This window comes from Lissotriton vulgaris, chromosome 9 (assembly GCF_964263255.1).
Source record: "Lissotriton vulgaris chromosome 9, aLisVul1.2, whole genome shotgun sequence".
Taxonomy (NCBI): Eukaryota; Metazoa; Chordata; class Amphibia; order Caudata; family Salamandridae; genus Lissotriton; species Lissotriton vulgaris.
This window is the reverse complement of record NC_141697.1, coordinates 885,096,870-885,120,109: the sequence shown is the minus strand read 5'-3', so window position 1 is coordinate 885,120,109 and position 23,240 is coordinate 885,096,870. Positions and strand designations below refer to the sequence as shown.

The following is a 23,240-nucleotide window of genomic DNA, read 5'->3' as shown; positions in this document are numbered from 1 at the left end:
GGAACATCAACATGTTTCATGGGTTGAAAATTAAATTGATATTGGTAAGATCTTTGATATCCAGAGAAGATGATTTGACATCCAAGGCAGTTCCTATATGTTGGGGAAATGGAACAGAGCTTGCGTTTTGATGAGCCATCACAATTTTTATAAAAAGGCCTTTATGAGTCACACCGTAATCTGCCAAGGGTGGAATTCTGTGGAGTGCTTTGGAGAATGTTGCAATAACTTTTGGCTCACACAGGTCAGAATTGGGATGTTTGTGGTGTAACTATGCCATGCATAAGTGTTTGCAATGTGTATTGTAAGGTACAGTCTTCGGATTTATACACATGCCAGGTTCACACTACGTATTAGCTGAAATGTTTTGTGAAATGTATGCGGGTCACAGAAACAGAACAGCATTTTGGCCACAGGCCCACAGGCCCTGCAACAAATAAAGAGCTGTGAACTTTGACAGAGCCAGTTGCAAGATGGGATTGTTATGTTATTATGTTATTTTAATTTATAATTCACACAAATCACCCCGGGAGGGGAGGAATAATATAGTTTGTCATTCGTTGAAGAGAATTAACTTATTAATGGGGAGGGGTTTCTCTCATAGCATAACATAAGCAAAAGATTCACTAGTTTCTTTTAGAAATGGAAGCCACAGTTGTATTGGTTTTGTGAAACGTGTTTAGTTCTAATTAAAACTAAATCAAACGTCACTCCAAATGTGAAAAGAATCCCTTGACTCAGGTCGACCCATCTTCCGCCTGTGAAATCACTAGCAATTCACCCCGAGACAAGAGAGCATGGGTCACACAATATCAAAATACACCCATGTCAGATGAAATATTCTTTCCTCTTTTTGAAGCGTCATAGAACTGTTTTGTGAGCAAAAAGTTTTTGAATCTCAAATGGTTCAAGTTTCAATTGAATTCTTCAAGTGCTCCTGAACGTTGCCATATTGGCTTTTAAGTTGTACGTAGCGTCCCAATACCTGTCAGCTGAGATACACTCACAACCTTATGTAGGAGTAAAGTTAGATGTTTTACACTGCTCTTTTATGACTGGGGAGGCCATTTTAAATTAGGAGAAGGCTTGATATGCAGACGTACGCCCTTTAGGTACTCTTGTCCTAGAGTTGGTAAGGATTCAGAATGATGAACCTATTCTTCTTCTTTAGGACCAGTCAGTGCCTTGTTCTATGTGCCTATAGCCACATGGAGTAACACTTTATCTCACTGCACTAAGTTAACCTCTTTTTTTCTGGATTGGGCGTTCAATAACCATTCAGAAGCACTATATGTGGCATCAGTATTCAGTGAGGTATTCTTCTTAAACTAAGCTCTAGAGCAATCTCTCTACACCCATGACACCTTAATGTACTGCTCGGATGCATTGACGTTACATTTCTCAAGGCTACCAGTTTTCCGAAAGCAGGAGGTTAACAGAATGCCAATTTTTCCAGATGAAGACCTTGTCAACAGGGAAAAGTGTAAATTTATGAGAACAAGTTTGTCTTTTCATTTCCCATTTAAAAATACAAAAGAGCCTTTCTATCCAGTAGCACCAGCCCGCTCTCTTGCATGTCACCAAAGAGCCACAGCAGACTATGTTGTTGAATGTCCCCGGTAGCCCTAGGTTGACACATTTCTTCCTTTTTCACCTGAAATTTCTGATTGACAATGCTGAGGTATCACTTGTATGCTTAGGGGACATGCTTAGAACCTCGTTTAACAGAGAGGGGCAACTGCAGCAGCTAGAGAGAGAGGGGATAGATACAAGAAGCATTGGCAAAGGCTTCAGGTTGTGGTTTAATGTGCTAACATATGTTATGTTACACATTGGAACAAGAAATATGGATGGAAGCCAACAGAGGTAGGCAGAGAGTTATAGTCGCAATGTAGTCCTTCATGCAGTTTACTGCAATAACTCGGATGGAGGCGGAAGTATATACCCAAACACCAAATTGCATTAGGTGAGAGACGGAAACTCCACTGGGCAGAGTTAAGGCATGATTGGCAAAATCTCATGTCAATGGCTGAAAGAGGCTGGATGTAGAAAGTCAAAAATTGTTAGGGACATCCTCAAGGCTCACTGCACTTATATTGCAGACTATAGGTCAGTGTGACAGCTTTGCTGTCAAAATCCAGACCTAAAAAATACCTCCCATGAGAGCCCAGCTTCAGCCTTCGATGAGCCTCAACCCCACAACTGGAAACACTAATGTTCCCCTAAAGACTGCTTGTACCACATGTCCACTAAACAAATCCCAAAATAAGGGCATTTGTAAATGTCCCATTACATATGGTAATCTTCATTACTCCGGGTCCCGTAGTCCTCGACACCTTCATAATAAACAAGTAGAGATGTCCATCTCCCGACAGAAAAAAACAACAAGAGGCATGCTGGGACACTAATACTGCCCCTCCCCCCGGGAGTACGTAAGCAGTACTTACCCAGCAGACCTCCTGTACTAACAAGCCCAGACAGGAAGGCCGGCCGCCCGGGAGGGAGGGAGGGGCGTATGAAGGTGTCGAGGACTACGGGACCCGGAGTAATGAAGATTACCATATGTAATAGGACATTACCCCCAGGTCCCTCCGTCCTCGACACCTTCATAATAAACAAGTGGAGAATACCAAAGCAGAAACCCGGCCTTCCGCACGCAAAAGCACACCCAGGAAACCACAACAAAGCAGCCACCCAAGGGAGCACCGAGAAGGAGGAAAGGAAGACCACAGGCAACATCCGGCCCGCAACCCCGAACAAGACAGCAGGGACAAGGACCGGAGAGAAAGAAAAAAGGCCAGGGCTCCAAAGAAAGGAGGCCGCCAACCCGAGAAACAGGCAACCGGTACCGGGACCAGGACCAGGACACCAATACCAGCCAAAACAACCCACCGGAGAAGACCGCCCAGGTCAGAACCAGCAGGAAGTGTGGCTCACTGGTTAGAGGCGGCAGACCCGAGAGCAGAGGACGGCCCGGGACCAGGGTTCGATTCCCGGCGCGGCAGGTTTCTGGACCAGGGTCAGCGGACTCGATAATTCTCTCGCCTCGGTGCCCACTCTGATCAGCGATCACACTCGGCAACTCTGGGCATTAGCTTGCCTCATCTTCACTAACTGCCCCACCAGACCGCCGGGGATGCCTGGTCTCACCCTGGAGATACCCATTAAGGGACCATCTCTCAGGGAAGCCCGGAAGGGTTTTGCAGCGGTCGAAGCGCCTTGGGACCCTACGGGTAAGTAGTGCGCTATATAAATGCCAATACAATACAATACAATACAATACAATACAGGGCCAGGCAGACCCACCAGGAAGACGAGACAACCCGGAAGAAGCCAAAGAAGGAACGGCCAACAGAGCCCAGGCATAAGCACCCAGCCCAAAAAGGAAGGAGAAGCACAGGCCAGAAACACGGCCAAACTCGGAAAAGAAAGGACCCGAGCCCAAGAGAACCGAGGAGGAAACCCCCCCGAGGAGGCCCAGGAGGCAACAAGCACCCAGGAGCCGAACAGGACCAATAACCTGACCCAAAAGACAGGGACAGGACGGAACCCCAGAACCCAGCCAAAAGCCCACCAAACAAGGAGAGGCCAACCAGACCGGAAACCAGCAACAAAGAAAACACAACCAGGTCGGGGACAGAGAAACCGACCTCAAGCCCAGAAAACCCCAACCCCAAAGGGATGGAACACAAGGCAGGAGGGGAGCACAGAGCAACCGGGAAACCCAGCAGCCGGCCAACGAGGCACAGAGGGCAGCACAAAGAAGGCGCCCAAAAGACACAGGAACCCCACACCCAGGCCCGGCAAGCAGCAAGGACAGGAGCAGCGGGAAAAGAAAGTCCAGGGAGCACAGCACCCAGACCACAAACACAAGGCCCCAACCCAGCAACGCCGGAGAGGAGCCAAGCAAACCGCAAAAAGGAGGCCAACAAACCCCAACAGAACCGGGAAGCCAGGACCAGAGCCAAGCAACCCGACCACGCAGGAGAAACAGCAGGCCAAGCAAACCCCGAAGGAGAGCAGAGGACCAAGCAGCAGGAAACCACAGACAACCCGCAGCCCGGAGGGAGGAACCCGCAGAGGCACGAGCACCACAGAACAGCACCCCAACCAGAGAGGGAGGGGCAGCCAAACAGACCCACACAGGGAACAAAACCCGGTAAAGCAAGGGAGGAAGGAGCGAGCCAGGGCCACAGAACCAGGAAGAACCCGGAAAGGCCGGCAACAACCCCCAGAGCAGGCCAAAAAGGGACAGCACAGCCCGAAAACCCAGAAGGCACAGCCCGAAGCCTCACACACAGCCAGCAAGAAGCCGACAGAACCGAAGCCACAGAACCCCACACAGTCCCACAACACCGGTAAACAAGCCCGGGAAGAGAACCAACAGCAGGAGAAGGCCCAGAAGGAACCACCAGGAAGCGGCCCCAACACAGAACACCCCGCCAGGGCCCAAAGGGGCACCAGCAGGGAAGCAGAGCCCAAAAAAGGAGCACCACAAGCAGGAGCGGGTAGCAGCAGCAGAAACTACAGCCAGGCACCCACCAAGGGAACCAGACGAGACCCGAACAACCCAGGGAGCAAACACCCCCAAACAGGAGACGGACCCGGAAGACAACAGCCCCCAGCAGCCCCAGAAGGCCAGGCAGGGACCAACCCGGCCCGACCAAGCCCAACAGAGAGCGGACAGCGGAGCACGGGGACAGCACACCAACTCGGTGAACAGGAGGCAAGACAGGAACCCGCAGCAGCCCGGAGGCCCCAGCCAGGAACAAACCAGGCAGGTACCCCAACAGAAAACGGATGGGCAGACAGACAAAGGCCAGCCCCGGGGGAGCCAACGCCGAAGCAGCCAAGCCCGGTGTTGTAACCCTTCTAGCTATTCCTTCCCGTCCAACACCCCTCTACCCTCTCCCTCCTTGGTACGGTCCGCTCTGCCTCTGAGAGCGGAGCGCAAGATAGAATGTTGATGAGAGAGTCTGCCGCCAAGCTGGGAGCACCTGTTGTATTCATGACTAATAAAACCCATTTTTGAATTCTCATCGAGTAGCGGTTTATTACTACATTTATGGCGACGAGGGTGGGATGCTGAGCCAGGGTCAGTGTGGTGCCTCCCCCCTGGATAAATTTGAGCTTGAGCGAAGATAAGTTTACAAGGAAGACTCACCAAGAGGAGGAATGAAAATTCGGCTTGATGAGTTGCCGGTAATGAGCGTGAGACAAGAAGTGAAACTGTCGAAGTCGATGTGAGGTGACGACTCATGGCAGCAGTGTTCCGTTTCTTGTTTTGAGGAGGTGTCCCTTAGCACCATGCTTAGTCCCCTCCGTGGTTTGTGAGGACTGTCATGCTGTCTAAGAAAAGCTGGGAACTCTCGTGAGAAGAAGACGGAGCGGGTCTTGGCACGAATAAACACAGAGTTGTCGACGGGAAGTCCGGTCCTGTAAACGTGTGTAAGAAGGAGGACCTCGCAGCCTAAACCATTTCCGGTGTGAATTTTTGAAGTAAAGACGGAAAGGTGGAAGTATTCCCTGAGGTTCCCGAGGGAGTCGCACAAGTCTGTGAGGTGAGCCCGTGAAGCTGCGTGAGGAGACGGGAGCGGTGCAGGATTGAAATCATTTTTACAACGTGAAAGAAACTGATTTGAGGTGAGCGCCAAGTGTTCGAGGCATGAGTGAGTGACAGCTTGGGGAAGCCACTACCCCTAACTTTCAGAAGTTAGGGAGGCGAGTAATTAAAAGTCTCTGAGAATCTGGAACTATTCTTATCCAATTTGGGAGGAAGATTGACCGTAAGGGACCAAGCTGTACTGCATAATTGCGTTGAGCCTTCGAAACACTGTGAGGAGCGTTTAACGGAACATATTGTGTTAAAGACTAATTAAACTGTACGGTAGCAGTGCATTGTAGCTGTATGAAGGAATATCTGAGGGACAGAAAGTTTAGCGAGCTTGTGTTCCAGTGACTGAAGATTCACTGTGGCAGCACTTTTAGTGACATATTGTCTGAGATTATTGAGGAAGGGAGCAAAGGAAAGCTGTGCCAGGGACAGTGGCTGTCGCCTCCCTGGTCTGAATTCATTGCTGTCAATGACGAAAGAAGTGAAAGAAATATTATTGGAGCCAATGAGGTGATGTGACAGTATTGTGAAAGTGGAAAACTAAGTACCTCCAGTAGAGTATTCAGACGCAGTGACTCTGTATCCATACTAGTGTATTGGCATAAGAAAATCTGTCAAGGAGGTTGGGAATAAAATTTCGGGTGTCGTGTCGGGCACCACGCTTCCGACCAGCCTATTAGCGTTGAAGGGAGTTGCGGTTCGATTCTAGGATCAGGGCGCTTCAGACCGAGTTCGTGTGTCTGACCGGGCACAGGTGGCGCAGAGGTGAAGAGCGCGAAGGTGCGGACGACGTGTGGGAGGCGATCGCATTAAGGGCAAGCGGCTGAATTGGTGAAAGATCTGGACACATGCTGCGCACCGCTCGTCTACGGGACTCAGCTAAAGAACTCAGAGCTTGCAGCGCGTGAGTGTGAGAGGAATTCTACACTCTGCGAGTACCTCAGCGCGAGGCAGCACGCATTTCAGTCAAGTCTCCTCACATTTCACGAGCCACTGTCAAAACTGGGCGTGTGGAGATTCAAAAGGAACAGAGGGAGCTTTGCAAATCTCAAGGCTCCGTGAAGCAAACCTAACCGCAGCAGTGTGTAGAAGAAGCGTGTAGTAACTTATGATCTGAGGCAGCGCCTAGAAACAGGGTGAGGAGATTTCAGAGTTCAAACCCACGAGTTTCGAGTAGTAATTGAGTCGCAGCAGCGGGGAGAAGCTGTGTGAGGAATTCTCAAGAAGGGGCATACAGTGCTAGTAATTCTGGTTGTGGAGTTAATACAGAGGTGAGGCAGCACGTCCCGTGAGGGATACTCATTTTTTTGCAATTAGTGACGGTGGATGTACAAGGGTCTTAAACCCACAAACGGCGTGAGCAAAGCATATTAAGTGATCGAAAAGAGCCTTTAGGGGAATAGTAAGCGGTCTTGGAAACGAGACCTCCAGAGTAAGGACCTCCAGTCGCCACAGCCTGCACATTTCTTTTATCTTGTGGACGGTGGCTGTACAAGGGTCTTAAACCCACAAACGGCGTGAGCAAAGCATATTAAGTGATCGAAAAGAGCCTTTAGGGGAATAGTAAGCGGTCTTGGAAACAAGACCTCCAGAGTAAGGACCTCCAGTCGCCACAGCCTGCACATTTCTTTTATCTTGTGGCAGAATCAATACAGTCGTGAAGCAGCTCGATGTGAGAGGAACAAGTATTTTTGCAAAAGTGAATGAAGATTTTCAAGGGTCCCAAACCCACTTACGACGTGAGCAAAGCAGATTTAGAGATTACAGAAAGTCAAGCAATAAAACAGTAAGCAAAATTGGAGAGTGACTTTTAAAAGTAGAATCCCAGTGAGTCCTTTGCACATCCCTTGTGACTGTCCTGGGGACGCTAGTGTGTTCCACTGAGCTCACCACATCTCCATCTTTCTGATTAGGAGGATAAACTTGGTCACGTGTTTGCTAAAATACTGTTGCGCATTCAACATGGAGTGGGGCCAGAAGTACAATTTTCTGCCACCAGTGCCGTTTATGGAGAAGGATGATGGAAAAGTTGCAGAATGGAGTGAATGGAAAGAATATTTTGAGAATTACATTACAGTTCTTGAGGAAGAGGCAGTATCCTTTGTACCTAAGGAAAAGGCTGAAGTATTGATTTACAGTTTAGGAACTGGAGGGCGGAAAAGGTACCTCAATATGGAAAAAACATTCATGAAAGGGACAGTTCGTAATATTTATGAGGACATCTTGAGAGTGTTGGATGAATATTATGCACAGGCCTCTTTGGAAAAAGTACAAAGGGAAGAAGTTTACAAGGAAGAAATGAGTAGCAAGGAGGAGCCAAAGCTAAGCAAAGTAAACCAGGGGTGTACTATTTGCATTGGAGGAGTGATGACAGATATGTTATTAGATTCAGGATCGCCTCATAGTGGGGTAAGCAAGAGTGACTGGAATAAAAAATTAACTAAGAAATATGGACACGAATTGAAAGAGGCCAACTCATCCCTGGAGACATATACAGGGGAAGACATCGATGTAATAGGATATTTAGTCATGGAATTAATGTACAAGGGAAAGTATACTAGAAGTACCATATATGTTACAGAAAGAGGACCCACCATGCTAGGGTGGAAGGACCAAAAGAAATTGAGAATATCCCTCCATGGAAAAAGAAGAGGACAAATGAAGGAGGAGGCACTGAAACAAAGCATGAGTGTGACCAAGGGTTGCGCATTGGTTGCCCTCAAGCCGCCCACAATGGGGGCAGGTGGTTGTGCGGGTGCAGCAAGTTGTGAAGAACGTGTGGAAAATACAGCCAAGTGCAAACTGAGAGAAAAACGAGAATCTTACCAAAGTTTGGTGGATGAGAGAGAAATACGTAAGAAACACGAGGAAAAAAACGGTGAAGGTATAGTCAGTGAAGAAGGAGATTTCGAAAGAAAAGGAGAAGGCATCAGGTCCACAGTTAAAGAGTGGCAAAAGTTAATAGGTAAGAAGAACATATCCAATTGCAAAGAGACGGGTTCCAGAACCACGTCGCTTGAATTCAAGACAAAAATGAGGGAGGAGTACGTGGCCAAATGTGTACAAGGAAGAGAAGAAGACGCAAGTGGGATTGGACCAAAAAATGAGAGAAAAGGTAAATACATAGCAAGATCCTACAGTGGGAAGTTGGAGAGAGAAAGCAAGGACGTGCAGAAAATAATAAAAGGTTTCCCACATATGGTTCAGTCAGGTCAGAAGGGCTCACTCTATGATTATAGGAGTGAGCACCAGTTTAGGGTCCCAGAAATCTCCACTGAGTTCCCCTATGGAAGATGTGTGAAGAAACAAGGGGACGGACTCAAGGCTGAAGAGGCCCATGCGGATCAACGGGAGCAGTTTGACAAGAAATCCGATAAAGGCGGGGAGTCGGGTAAGGGCCAAGGGATAATGGACAAAAGACGTCCTAGACCAGCCACCATTGATGACCTGGTAAGAAAGACATAGTGTACCAGATGGAGTGGCCGATCTGGATCCTGGCCCAAGTACTGCTCGTAATAGTAAATTTGAATTACCCCTCCAGCTTCATCCCCCATGAGGATGATTGGAAAGTCCTGTAGGAGAAGAGTGGGACTCGTTGCCATAGGTTCGTCATTTAGACTGTCGAAGAGTAAAGTGGGGTGGCACAGGATGTGTCCTAGAATCGGGAAGAATCTGCCACTCCAAACTACTCTTCCCCTTTGCGACCACAGCCAGTTTTTGGGGCAGGACCATGTGGAACTGGACGCTTCCGTTCTAGCCTCCTGCTGGTTCCATTGGAGTTGATTGTGGGTCACAGTTTTTCCGTTACAGTTGCCCCTCTATTCAGATACATCCTCTTGGGGATTTCTTTCTTGGGCCTGGGGTGGAAGGCTCACCTTCTTTTCTAAAGTTGCCTGTATTTAGTCACCCAGCGGGGGCTCGCTTTCTCCACCCTTCCCCATCCCATGCTGTGTTCTCTTCCCCTCTTTCCCATCTCCTTTCTCTCTCTCGTCCCTCTGCTTTCGCGGTCCAGTCCGTAATCTTACACTCTCTCTCTCCCTCCCCATTCTATCTTTGTTCTCTCTCCCCTGCCTTTCTCTGGGGAGCTCTGTCCCTCTTTCACGTTGTTCCCTTTAGGGGGGAAGGTGTGTTGTAACCCTTCTAGCTATTCCTCCCCGTCCAACACCCCTCTACCCTCTCCCTCCTTGGTGCGGTCCACTCTGCCTCTGAGAGCGGAGCGCAAGATAGAATGTTGATGAGAGAGTCTGCCACCAAGCTGGGAGCACCTGTTGTATTCATGACTAATAAAACCCATTTTTGAATTCTCATCGAGTAGCGGTTTATTACTACACCCGGCACATAGAAAAGCCCCCGGACAACACCACAAGCCCCAAGCGGGAGCAAGGGAAGCCCACACCAACAGGAAGCCCCAGGCAGCCGCCACAAACAGGCACCAAGCAGGGAACAGACGCTCACAGGAGCAGGCAGGGCTGGAACAGAACAGCCGCACCCAAGGCAGCACAAGCCACCCAAGCGCAGGCAGAGGGGACAAAGCACCCGAGAGACCCCCTTGGCACGACACCGGCAAGCAACCAAGGACAGGAACCAGGCGCAGCCGACCAAGCTGAAAGAAGCCAGGAAGCGGAGGTGAAGAGCCAGGGCACGCCACCGGAGCAAGGCCACCACAGCCAGCCCTCCGAGGAGAGAAGGCCACCCACAGATAAGGACGCCGAAGAAGCCACCCCCAAACAGACGAGCAGCAGAGGGCAAGGCCAACCAGCACCCACCAGACCACCGCGCGGGGGGGCAACAGAGTACACAGAACAACTCCCACCGAGCACCCACAGGAAGCAAGCAGCGTGGGCAATGGAAGCAGCAGGAAGACCAGCCAAAATAGAAGAGGGGACGAAGCATAGCGCCGAACGCATGCACCCCCAGGAGGAGGACCTCGCACCAACCACGGCACCCCCAGGCGAACAAGAGGCCTGAACACGGCAAAGCCAGGGCAGCCAGCTCCCAAAACCAGGACCAGCCCATGAAGAGAAATGGGGCGAAACAGCCAGAGCGGGGACCAACAGCAAAACAAGGCCCGCACAGGCACATGGAAAAAGCAGCACCGATCAGGGAAGGGCGCAGGTGCACGAGCAGCCAAAGCCAACCCAGAACACCTACAGACAGGCGAGGGACAGGAAAAGGAACACGGCACCCCAGTGCCCGAGACCAACAGCCACAAAACCCACCCGTAGCCCTTCAAAAAAGAACTGCATCCCAGGGACGCCAACCCCCGAAACCCAACAGGCCGAGCGTGGAAAGGCCAGGGCCAAAAAGAGACGAAAGAGACAGAGAGGGCACCAGACACGTGCGACAGGGATTGCGACCAGCAGAACCAACCCAGTAGCACCCACCAACAGCACAACCATGCATGTCTCAGGAAGGAGCAGTGTCATCCTTGCGCAGGGGCCATGCTAACCTTCCCTGCATCGTTCCAACGTTAGTATACGTGCTGCCGAAGCGAGCACCAAAAAGGCACATGGAGGGTCGGACACGCGGTGCCAGAACAGGGACCAGAACCAGGACCCCCAGATCAAAAGGCAGATGCTCTACAGACTGAGCAATCCAGGCCAAAAACAGAACGAAGTAAAGACACACCAGCAAGTGCAGTCCGAACACTAGGACAGCAGAGTGACCAAAGGCACACAAACGCACCCCCCACCAAGCCCCCACAGGAAGGAAGCAGCGCGGGGCACCCAAAGGCAGCAGCAGACATCCCAAAGGAAGAAGGGAAGAAGGGCCGCCCGCCACTACAGCAGGCCAGACACCAGCAGGGCAGCAGGATCCCCTAGCAGAAAAAAAGGGGAAGAAAACAGCCAGAGCGGGGGCCACGCAGCACAACAAGGCCCCCACCGCAACCCTGTGGAAAAAACTGCACAAACACCACCGTCCTCCCGTGACAAAGCAGGGAAGAAAAACGGAACCCCAGCGCACGAGACCACAGCAGTGCAAGGGCAAAAAACAAGAGCAAGCAGCCACCGTATGGCCACACCAGCAGCGGGGCAACAGGGCGTAGTAATAACAGATGTATATTGATACCCAACACAAAGGCACACAGAAAGCCTCCCATGTGGCCCCATGTCACAAACCCAAAGAATATCGGGCTCACCCCTCCCCACAATCCTTGCGCGTCACCGTGAATGACCAGCAAACGGCAACAAGACGACAGAGTCACACCAACCACCGAACTCTGTCCAGCAGCAGCCCCTCGAACCGCCGGGAAGATCCGTGGCGCCGCCGCTCCGCAGCCAGGGGAGCAAGGACCTGCAAAGGGAGAGAAAACACGGACACAGCAGGCATAAGCGAGGCCAAACAACGCACACACCACACCGGCAAGGCAAACAGAACCGGGAGCGCGGCAGACGCCCGGACCTGGGCGGCGCTCGTGTCCTGTGCAAGTCCCAAACCCCAACAGTCAGTGGGGAACCAGCAAAGTAATCCGCGGCCAGTCCCCGCCCCTCAACGAGCACGGAGTGCAAAAGCGGCCGCAGCCGCAGTCCCCGGGACCGGGCAGCACCAGCATTATGTAACAGGGCGCCAAGAAGAAGCAAGAGCAAAAGAAACAAAAATCTCCGCAAGCGGGACTCACCCAGAGTGGGGGCCAACCCCAGGAACAAGGCCCCCACTCCAACAGCAAGGGGAAACCGGCAGGAGCACATCCAGCGAGGCACGCCTCCCCGGCCAGGCTCGGGGATCCGAGCCCTCGACCCGGAAGCAACTTCCCGGGAACTCCAGCCCCAGCCGCAAAGGACCGGTAGGTGCACGAAGTGCACAGCAGAAACACCGGCTCCAAGACAGACTGACTCCCAGCAAGCCCGGCAGGCCAGGAGGCAGTCCAGGGAACCCCGCGCCCAAACAGCCAGGCAGTAGGGCGGGGGGGGGGAGAATAGAAGCCACTCAAGCCCAGCAGGAGCAGCACCAGCACACCATCCATTCTGTCGACAGACAGAAAAAAAGAACAGGAGGTCTGCTGGGTAAGTACTGCTTATGTACTCCCGGGGGGAGGGGCAGTATTAGTGTCCCAGCATGCCTCTTGTTGTTTTTTTCTGTCGGGAGATGGACATCTCCACTTGTTTATTATGAAGGTGTCGAGGACGGAGGGACCTGGGGGTAATAGCTGACTCTAAGACTAAAGGATCTCTCTTCTGAATGTGTCCAAAATCTCAGGCAGCTCGCCTGCGTGTAGTACCTGCTTTTCAGGCATCATCAGGAGGAGGGCCCACCAGAGATGGATAATCACAAGTAATCGTTCCTCGTTGATGCACTACACCTTTATTTTAGAATGTAGGCACCCTCACTGTGGTTTCAGAGTGCACAGAAGTAGTTACAATGTGGAGAGTTGGCGCAGTATAAAACTTAAAATGAACTGCAGGTAGTACCTGAAGTCCTTTATCACCAAAGACCTAAGGAACACATTTTGCCCAATATTTGCTAAAGCTTTGCTCAGGCGCTTCCATATCAATCACTCTAAGACCTTGTTTTACAATTTTCATGCGCAGTGCTAAATTGCATTGCACTGTGGAGTGCCCATGGAACGTTTAGTAAATGTGACCCCTTGTGCTGTTCCTTTGTAGATCGTCATGTATGTGGGATTTGTTCCTTCATGGGTTTATGCTATCATTGCATTGCTTGCCATGGCCATTTTAGTCACAAACCCTTGTGTGCATCCACATTTTAAGCCAAGCCATAATGCGTGCATACAAAAGTTATGCACCTGTAGTGTGCACTCTAGCTTGTATGCATAGCACTTCAGTTTTCTTTTGTGTCTAATGCTCAGTTTATGCGTACACAGAGTATCATATTTTCTGGTATATCTAAATTTATGAACAGGAAAAGTGAAATGAACGTATACAACCTCGTTTTGCCTGACAGCAGGAAGATCTGGCACAAAACACTCAAAGAAATACCCTGACCACTAAGTAATAGCTCAGTGTTTGCACAATATTCAGTGTTTTTCCTTAAAAATGGTGAATACATTATGGAAATGTTCTTTAGACTTGTATTACCACAACATTTTCCTCTTAACAGCACTGTTTTTGCCACTAAGAATATTGCGCCTCAAAAAACAGGGTCTGACTACAACTTGTACTGCATTATGATTTCCACTTGGGCGTAAGTATTGTTTGTAGCCATGTAGGATTATTGTATTGTATTGATTTGTAATTGCATTTATATAGTACTTACTACCCGTGAAGAGGCGTCAAAGTGTTTTTTCATCGAGTAGCACGTTACTCCAGAACCCAATAGTGCTTTATGAGCCAGGTACACTCATGGGACTATATTTGTTCCATATGATGTGTGCTGTAGCTCCCACACATGGTGCCACTGTGCCACATATTACAATACAGCTTTCTTTCTCTTCTTTACATATTACAATACAGCAAGGATATTGCATGCTATAAGATTCATCAGCCATCAACAGGGTTATGCAAACATTATGCAGGATCCCGGGAAACGACTGGTTTGCATTTTTAAAATCTTTCAATAGTTTAGACGCACATGTGCCAGAAATAATAATAAATGGCTAGGTGCAATGCTGAGGTGAAATGATCCAGCTGGGAAGTGCTAGGTGACCAGGGCTTTAAGAGGGCTGGGTCTGATGGGGAAATACTGGCACCCTCCCAGGAGCAAATGAATGAAACTCACCAGACATAGCAGGTTTGCTCAGAGACAGAGTGAAATGTATGTATTGGTACCAAAAGCATGCATCATTGCTAATTAGCAAGGAAGAAGCCAGATCTGCCACCTTAGGGGCTCTCAGACCGCTTCTTCCCTGAGTGACACGTTTCTAGGTGTTATATACTGTATGAAATTCCATGTCAGCTGAACTAGAATAAGGCACCAAGCCAAATATGGCTGACATTGATGTGCAATGTCTGCACCATGCAAAACAGCCAGATATGGGCAGACCAGAAAGGCAGGCTCTGCACTGTGTAACACTTGCATATCATGTAGTCAAGACAAGCAAGGTGACATGTAAGGGTGTACCGAATAGCTTGTTGAAGCTTGTCCAGTCAAGGTCAGATAGGAAGCCATTTTGAGCTCCAGGCCTCATGTTAATGAGAAATATCTAATCATGATATCTTTTAAAGTGCATACACATGAATTTGTAAGGATATTCGCACGCGAGACCTAAAAATGGACATTAAAACAGGTCACTTTTGGGCCCTATGTTCAAGTCCTTAACATATCTGACAAAAGCACGGATCGAGTTCCGAACAATGTCTGTAAAAAACGTTAAGTAAACCATGTCAGCGATTGAGTTCCTGCTTATATTTCACACTTATAACACTCTTCGGCATGCAAGATTAAGTAAACTATTTCCAGAATGTAGTGTTTCTGTGTTTTTCCATGTAGCATATTACGATTGTATAGAGCATGCTTTGAACTGAGTCGCCACCAGGTGTTTAGAACGGGATTCACATTTATAGCTCTGGAGCAGAGGCTGAGGTAGTGCGAGTTATCACATCGCTTGTCAGTGGTGTTCAGAATACACGGTAATCCAATCCTTGGCCTCACTGTCAAGCACACAGAGCACTGGTCATATATTCCAGTTGCAGTTGCGATTCTGTGCAGGATTCTCTGTGTGAATTAGGGACACAGTTGTCAAAATATTGACAAGGCAAAATTTAAAGCACATGAAGAGCTTACAGGTGTATAGGAGCATTGTGGGGTTGAGGATGGTGAAGGAAAGGACATGCGAGGAAGTGCATTCAGGTGATAGCTTAAAGAGGGTGCTAAAGAGGAAAGAGATGAGGTGTAAGATATGCAGATGTGAACATGAAAAGGTAATGTGTCTGAAGACCACTACCCTTTCATAAGCCTCAGTAATGTTTCATTTACCATCTCAATTTGAGAATAGAAACATTTTCAATATTCTTTACAACAAAATCATTGGTGTTACTCACTTATCTTAAACAGCTAACAACCATTGGCCAAACCAATAGTCCTGGTTGGTTTTGGGTGTATGTCAGTTGTTGTGTTATATATCTGGGTGCAATAACACAAAGGTCAGAGAGGAACCAAAATACTGGTTGGGTGGGGCCACAGAAATATAGATAGCTTGTTTAAGACATGCCCTTAATTACATAAGATCGCTCCCTTTAAAGACCTCCCTTTTTATCCCACTTAAAACCATGGGTATGACTCAAAATAATAGGTGGAGTGTGGAGAGTGTGTGTAAAAAGTGAAGAGTGACCATAGCGATGGCTGCTAACCACGACAGCGCAATGTGACCAGTGGTGTGGAAGCTATAGTGGCCCTGGGGTCTGAGGTTTGAAGGGCTGACTGCACCCCGATTATAGCTTTCTGTTATTACCCTGTTGGACCTAAGGGGGGCATTTACCTTCCTTGCATTAGGGCCCCTGGTGCTCTTGCACACAGTGTAGTTGCCTCATTGCCAGCATTGTGCACTCCGATTCCTTCACAGGTATACACAAGGCCACTGGAATTATGCAAAATTGCAACCATGGTGTTTTCCACATAATTATGGATTTGCCCCTTCTGCCAGATAATTCATTATCTGCTGCATTATTGGCATATTTTAATTAAAAAAAAACATGTTTCTAGCTCAAGCGGATCAAAATTTACTTAAACCTGGTGACACTTGTTGCCACACAGCGGAAGGCCCTCTGCAAAGTTGACTAGTCAACTTTCTGTTGCTAATTGTGTAATTGGGTGTTAAACTGGTACTAATGAAGTGAAACCTTCGCCCAGAAAGAGTTAACCTGTGTGAATAGGACAAGATAAGCTATTGCATCGCAAAATTTGCCTTTCCTTCCTTCATATTTTAGTCAACTCTGCTGCATGATTCAGTCCTCCCTGCCGCATAATTCCTGTGACCATAGGTATACATACAGAACATAAACCCAGTGATCAGTGGGGGTTTTGTCCTCTGCACCGCATTGGTTTCCGGGCCCTACGTGTATTACTTCTAAAGCTCAAGGTATGTCAGGGTAGCAGACCAGAGCTCCAATCTTGGCTTTGCCACCTGTCCTAAGTGGCCTTCTATAAGCAACTATGTGACCCCAGCCAATCCATTCCGTTGACTGTGCATCACTTCTCCCTTTCTGTCAAAAAATGGGGCAGACAAAAAGTAGCAAGCCTAGAGCAAAGCCCCCACTGTTCTGGAAGAAATGCAAGGTTTGTGCAAGAATTTGGCAAGTGGATTGGGCGCGAGAGGTCAGAGAGGGTTTGCAGAGCTAGGAATGTGCAAACACTGAGCTGGCAACGACCGCGGGGCGGGGTTGGAGGCTGAGCTCCATTTTCTCACTGAAATAACACATTTTTCCAGAGGAATGTCGGGGTCAGAAATGGCGGACCGGCTCGTGCTGCTGATGAAGTGCCAGACTGCGCCGTGTACCGAGGAAGGTGTGGGGGCGTCCTCAGCTCACTCTGGGCCGCGTTCCTGGGGATACCCTGCCCGCTCCACGCCCGCTGAGGCATGTTGTGTCATCTCGAGGAATTTCAAATGGAAAATGTGAGGAAGGCCTCCGCAGTGCTAAGAACTGAGGTATCAGCGAAATGTTCACCCCAGAAAGTAATCCACAAACATATGTGGCCGGGGGAGACGATTTTCCCCCCAAAACTGCGAAAGTGTGCTCTTGAGGCTAACTACAAGGAAGAGAATGTGGTCTGACGGCTAGATTGCCGACTTTGGAGCTGGGAAACCAAGGTTCAAGCCTCTGAGTTGTGTCCACATCCTGTGATTCTGGGCAAATCACGAAAACTCCCCGGGGCAGATTTACAAGAAAGTGACGCATCTGTATAGATTTGTCACTTTTCCTGCGCCACCATTAGAAACTCTTGCGCCACTATGGATGCGCCGTATTTACAATACGGTGCTCCATGGCGCAAGGATTGACAGATGTGTCAGAAATACTGAGGCATCTGTTGACAAAAAAGTCATGCATTGCTGGAGTTGTGTTGCAAGCACAACGCAACCCCAGCAATGCAGGGGGAGGCCTATCCTCATTGCACTGCGTCACTCCTTACGCCTGCTTCAAGCAGGCGTAAGAATTTGACGCAGTGGCCTCCTAGAAGTTACGCAGTGAAATCCTGTAGATTTCACTTCATCACTTCTACGAGGCTATTTTGCGCTGGAACGCCCACCCTGCATACATTATACCTGACGCAGGTATAATGTGACACAGGCCTTTACAACGTGACGCATCTCCCTAGATGTGAGGGAGATGCGTCACATTGTAAATGGGCAGCATTTTTACGCTGCTGCTGCGTCACAAAAAGTGATAGCAGCGCAAAAATGACGCAAGGGGCTTATAAATCTGCCCCCGTGCCTACCAAAAAAAAAATTCATGTGCCCTTGTGTAACGTAACAGGTGCTCATGTAAAGCATTCCACTACCTTCGGGTCGAGTTCGCGCTGTATACATCTGCAAAAAATTAAAATAAAAGTCAGATTCCGTGCCCAACAACAAAAAATCTACTCGAGTTGGACAACAACTGTCCAAAGAGGTGATGAATGCCACAGCTATTTTGATTGGCTATCCAACAACCAACAAAACTGATGTTAATCAAGGGACCCATTTTTGTATTGGTTGGAAGGTGGTCAGTCATAACTTATAAAACTGCAGGTAGTTTCAAGAATTTTAATTGGCCATCTTTCAACCTATCAAAACTATCTATTGTATTTATAGGGGCGGCTTCTTCACTAAGGCAGAGGAGCATCGCCCCACTGCTTTCAGCACTGCAAAAAAGGAAAAATAAAATGATAATAACGTGATGTTATTATCATTTTATTTTTCCATGCTGAGGCAGTTTTTTGGGGCGGGGCTGGGCAGAGCGGGGGGGGATTGGTAGCACTCTCTAAGTGTGAATGACAGTCAAGTGCACGTTGTTGCATTTTTCCACCGGCTGTATTGTACAGCCTGGGTGGAGAAAATGCCCAGGCTCCCAGTCCCTGTCTGAGCGCCGAACCACAACACTCAGACCAATCACAACGCTGCTGTCATGGTGACAGCAGCGTCGTGATTGGCTTAGGGGAGCATGGGTGCTTCCTGTTAATACAGAAGGAAGAGGGCAGAGAGGACGGAGGAGCAGCGGCGGCCTGCCAGCCGCCCGCCAGGTAAGGGATCTTTTATTGTTTTTTTTAACCACACCGTCTCACTATTGCTTCCAGGAGCAGCCGTCACTGTGTTTTTAGAGTATTCTGATTACCTGCTGTGCATTCCATTGGAATGGGCTGCTCTCCAGCTGTGCACATTGCAGACAAGGTGGCGGGTGGCAGTCTTGCATCAGTTCATGGCTCCTGTGGCATACCATTTCCAAACAGTCCTTCATGTTTTTCTGTCGGTAGATGCCCTAAAATACTGGTTTAACTCATGATCTTCTCCTGCTATCCTCAGAAAGAAAAAAAAATCAATTTCTCCCTTCCTAAAGGGAATTCTGAACCTCTATTCCTGAAACTGGAAACTGATTACCTAAAATTCAAAGATCCTTAAAAACGTACTTCTTCACCCTGGCGTTTGGAAAATCACATTCCTTCCAGTTGGACCCCTAAGTATTGTCAGTCAGACCCCTATGACTCAATTCTCCTTCCTCACGTGGGCTGTTAGGATTTACTTGATTGTGGATATCCAAGCAATGTCCATGACAATCTAGGGCCCACTGAGTTAATGAAAGTTTACTGTATTGCTACTTGTTTCTTCCTCTCATTTATCTCCCTACCTTAAAGCAGTGGTCTTCAAACTTTTTAATGCCTCACCCCGTCAGTGAAAAAAATAAATGTCATCATGGCCCCCTCAACATTTTTTCCAATTATTTTATTAAATTGGTATTTTTAAATATGTCTAAAATTATTTAAACAAAGCATTTAAGTTCTGTTACCCTTTTAACAAATGCAATCAAATATGTGATTGCCAAACATACTATTCTGGTCAGGCAGGCCTTACTAAAGTGTAAAGACATCCACAGTGTGATTGTTCGAAATGGGTGTGTGGGTTTTGAAGAATATTTGGAGTCTCTTCTCTTTTGACATACTCTCAGCTAGGATATACATGACAAAATGTTAGTGATGGCACATTACAGAGTGGCTTACTGCCGCTAATTTCTTCCCCCTAAGCAAAGCACTGCTAACAGCATAATGCTTCTTTTGGCCAAAGCATGTAAGTTAATAGAGACATCAAATTCCCTTTGGTATTCCCAGTGGGTGGCATCTATGGATAGGACTGGCAGTGCAGCTAGCTGCCACCTGTTGATGCCGGTCAGGTGGTTAGTATCAAATGGGAAACAACCTTTGCAACTCAACTTTTACAATGCACTACCATTACAACGAAACCTTTACAACGCTACATCCATTACAACGCATGCCATTACAACGCAACCATTACAACGCATGACACTACAACGCATACCACTACAATGCATGTCATTACAACGCAGTCATTACAACGCATACCATTACAACGCATACCATCACAGCGCAGAGTACCCTTACACTATCCAACACTTACCCTACCTTAGCAACCCCTGGAGTTAGAATAGTAATTTTTACCCCTACACTATCCAACACTTACCCTACTGTTGCACCCCCTGGAGTTAGAATAGTAATTTTTACCCCTACACTATCCAATACTTACCATACATGCAATGTAATGGTATGCGTTGTAATGGTATGCGTTGTAAAGGTAGTATGCGCTGTAATGGAATGCGTCGTAAAGGTAGTTTTTAAAAATTTGTTGTAATGGCATTCGTTGTAATGGAATGTGCTGTAATGGATGTTGCGTTGTAAAAAATGCGTTGTAAAGGTATGCGTTGTAAAAGTATGCGTTGTAACGTCATACATTCGTATCAAATACTGGGGATGCTGCCTTCGTAGGAAGGCAACTCTAGAGTGTGGGGCTGAACACTGTCCCTCAGGATGTAGGCGATGCCCTCACCAGCAAAAGTACACTCAGAAAAGTGAAAATGAGTGGCCATTTCCTGTCCACTCAGGAGCTCCCCATCATGCCTATTGTCCCTTTTCTGTGTTTTCTAATAGCCCTCTTCTGGGAGATGAAGCTGGAAGGGAAAGAGTATGGGGCCTTAGTATTTCCTAGTTTTGCCTGTTAGAGCAGGCCAATGACCCAAAAGGCCTACTGCGCATTGTACACAGGTCTGTGGTAAACTCAGTCTGTTTATGTCATGTTATTGAAAGGCCCTCTGGGCTGTGGCAGAGCCAATCACTTGATTTGGCCCCATCCATACCGGCTTTTTAAATGCACATTCGTTCGCATTTTCCTCGTTAGAAACATTGCTTTTCGCATATACAAGCCACAGAAATTTGCTTTTTACGTTTTTGGTGGGGTGGCATTCATGTCCCACTAATGGAAACTATCCGAGTGTTTTTATCAGGCAAATGAACCCTCTGGAAGATACAGCTGCACGCATCCCATATCCTTAATTCGGTGAAATATTACATGGCGTTGCCTTAAGTGATGTTGGACCATCCTCCTATGGGCAAATTCTTATGACCCAGGAAGTAACTTGAAGGAGTTGAAGACAGAGAAATACTTGTGGTATCATTAGGGTCTCAGGTCTCAGTCGGTGAGCAGGCTCAGGAGTCAGCGCCTTTGCCTGCACACCTGACTGTTGAGGCTTGCAGACAGCAGGAATATTCCTGCTGTCAATTTGAATGTGATCATTTCTGGTGAGTAGGCAATCATGACCTAAACATGACTCTGCTTTGCAGCACTCTCAGCCATGATGCACTACTGAAAGCCACTTAGCCTGCTCATGGCTGAGTATCACCTCAGCTCGACACACTTGGCCAGGGGTGGCTGCCTGTTCCGGTGAGTCTTCAGAATGCCCTACACATATCCGTGTCTGCTGCCTCTTTCCTGCACACACTAATCTCCAGTGCTGGACTACACCACCAACAGGAACTGATACTTCAGTGGTTAATTTGTAAATAAAACATAAGTGCTGGGGCTCTCGTCAGGAGGCAGCTTGCACCAGCCCATTTCTCTTGTTAGCGCAGCCTAAAACAGAACCAACTACTAACCATGAAAGTGGGAAGAGTAAGTGGCGTAATGGCCAGAGCTGCCGAATTTGGTGTTGGGAAACCAGGTTCGAGTCTTGGCATTGGCTCAACATCCTGTGATTCAGGGGAAATCACTTGATCTCCCCGTAAATGAATGTGTGCTTAACTGGTGCTCATGAAAGGCGTCGGTGTTGATGATTAAGTGCCGGTGCTCAGCACCGGAAACCACTGGCTCAAATTAAGCAGATACTTTCTCCACCTCCTCCAGCTTGTAGCACTATCAGGTTCACTACTAGCAGCCGAACCTGTGCCCGGGCCTCTGCCAGCACTGCAAACCACAATCCCTACACCTATGGTCCACACCACCAGCCGGGCCAGCAAGAGCGTTCAACCTTTGACCTGGGCTGCTACTAGCAGGACTCTCCTCTGCTGGCACTGCAGAGACTGCATTACTGCCTTTGCTGAAACATTTTTAGGATTCTTGTACTGCAAATTGACAGACTGTGTCTTTTCTGCGAGTGGGAAACTTGCATTGCTGCTGCCTGTGAAACTGCAACTGCTACTGTCCATGCCAAACTTTTTCTGTGTGAGGGATGCTCGCAATGCTGCTGCTCATTCTATGTTTGTTCTATGACTGGAGTAAGTTTGCAGTGATGCTGCTGTGTGTGCCCTGCTGTACTCTGAATAGGGGCAACTTGTCCAGCTCCTTCTGCGCTGTGCCTGGTTTGTGGATGTCTGTTTTGCAGCTGCTGCTCACAGTGAACCTATCCTGTTGAATGGGACACTTGAATATGTGACAATTGCCCTGTTCACGTGCTGCTATCCATTCTGTTTCTGTTTCTTTTCCGTGTGTATAGCCGTGGGAGGAATACTTGGCATCTGATGTCAATGTGGCTTCAGTTGTATTTGTGCCTGAGTAAAGCTTGCACTGCTGTTGCCCACATGGTTCCTGTTGCTTGAATGCTAGGAAAACATTCAATGCGCGGCCAATGTGGGGTCCCTATTTTGGTTGTGTGTGAAAAGCTTCCACTGCTGATGCCCATGCAGTTAGTACCTGTTTTGAGTCCATGTTAGGGAAGCATCATCTTCTTATGCCCAGTGTTTAATTTGAGCTGGTTGTTTCTGGGGCTCGGTACCAGCATTTAATTGCTAGCACCGGCACTTATGACAGTCTGCCACATGGTGGCGCTGTCTGTCTAAGTTAGGTATGAGCACAACAACAGCTATTTATTATTTAAATTTACATTTACAAATACTAATACCTGCCTCCCAAGCCATTCTTATAGCTTTGGCTGTATGGAAAAGTATGAACTGTCACACTTGTAAGAGTGTGATGTTTAGTTGTTGTGTTGGCACTGCCATTGGCAGAGCTGGCAGGGGCAACAATGGTGCAAGCTGTAGTGTCCTCCTGACGAGGGCCCTGGCACTCATTCTTTTTTTTTTTTTTTACAAATTAAGCACTGCTTATGCCCATGTGGTTCCTATTCTGCGTTCTAGATATGCTTGCACCACACATGCCAATGCTGTTCCTGTTTTGTGTATAATGAAAGATTGTACTAGTGAAGCTGATGCTTACCTGTTCTCTCTGACTTAATGAAGCTGTGAAAACGTTTTTATT

At 48.2% G+C, this 23,240-nt stretch overlaps 1 protein-coding gene and 1 non-coding gene across 2 annotated transcripts in view; one reads left to right on the top strand and one right to left on the bottom strand.

The window, feature by feature from the left end:
* EHD2 (EH domain containing 2) overlaps positions 1-23,240 on the top strand; it is a 208,165-nt gene that overhangs the window by 44,268 nt on the left and 140,657 nt on the right. The window lies entirely within an intron of this gene.
* LOC147692433 (U6 spliceosomal RNA) lies at positions 11,005-11,112 on the bottom strand. Its single transcript, XR_015300287.1, has one exon. It is a non-coding gene; the product is annotated as a U6 spliceosomal RNA (small nuclear RNA).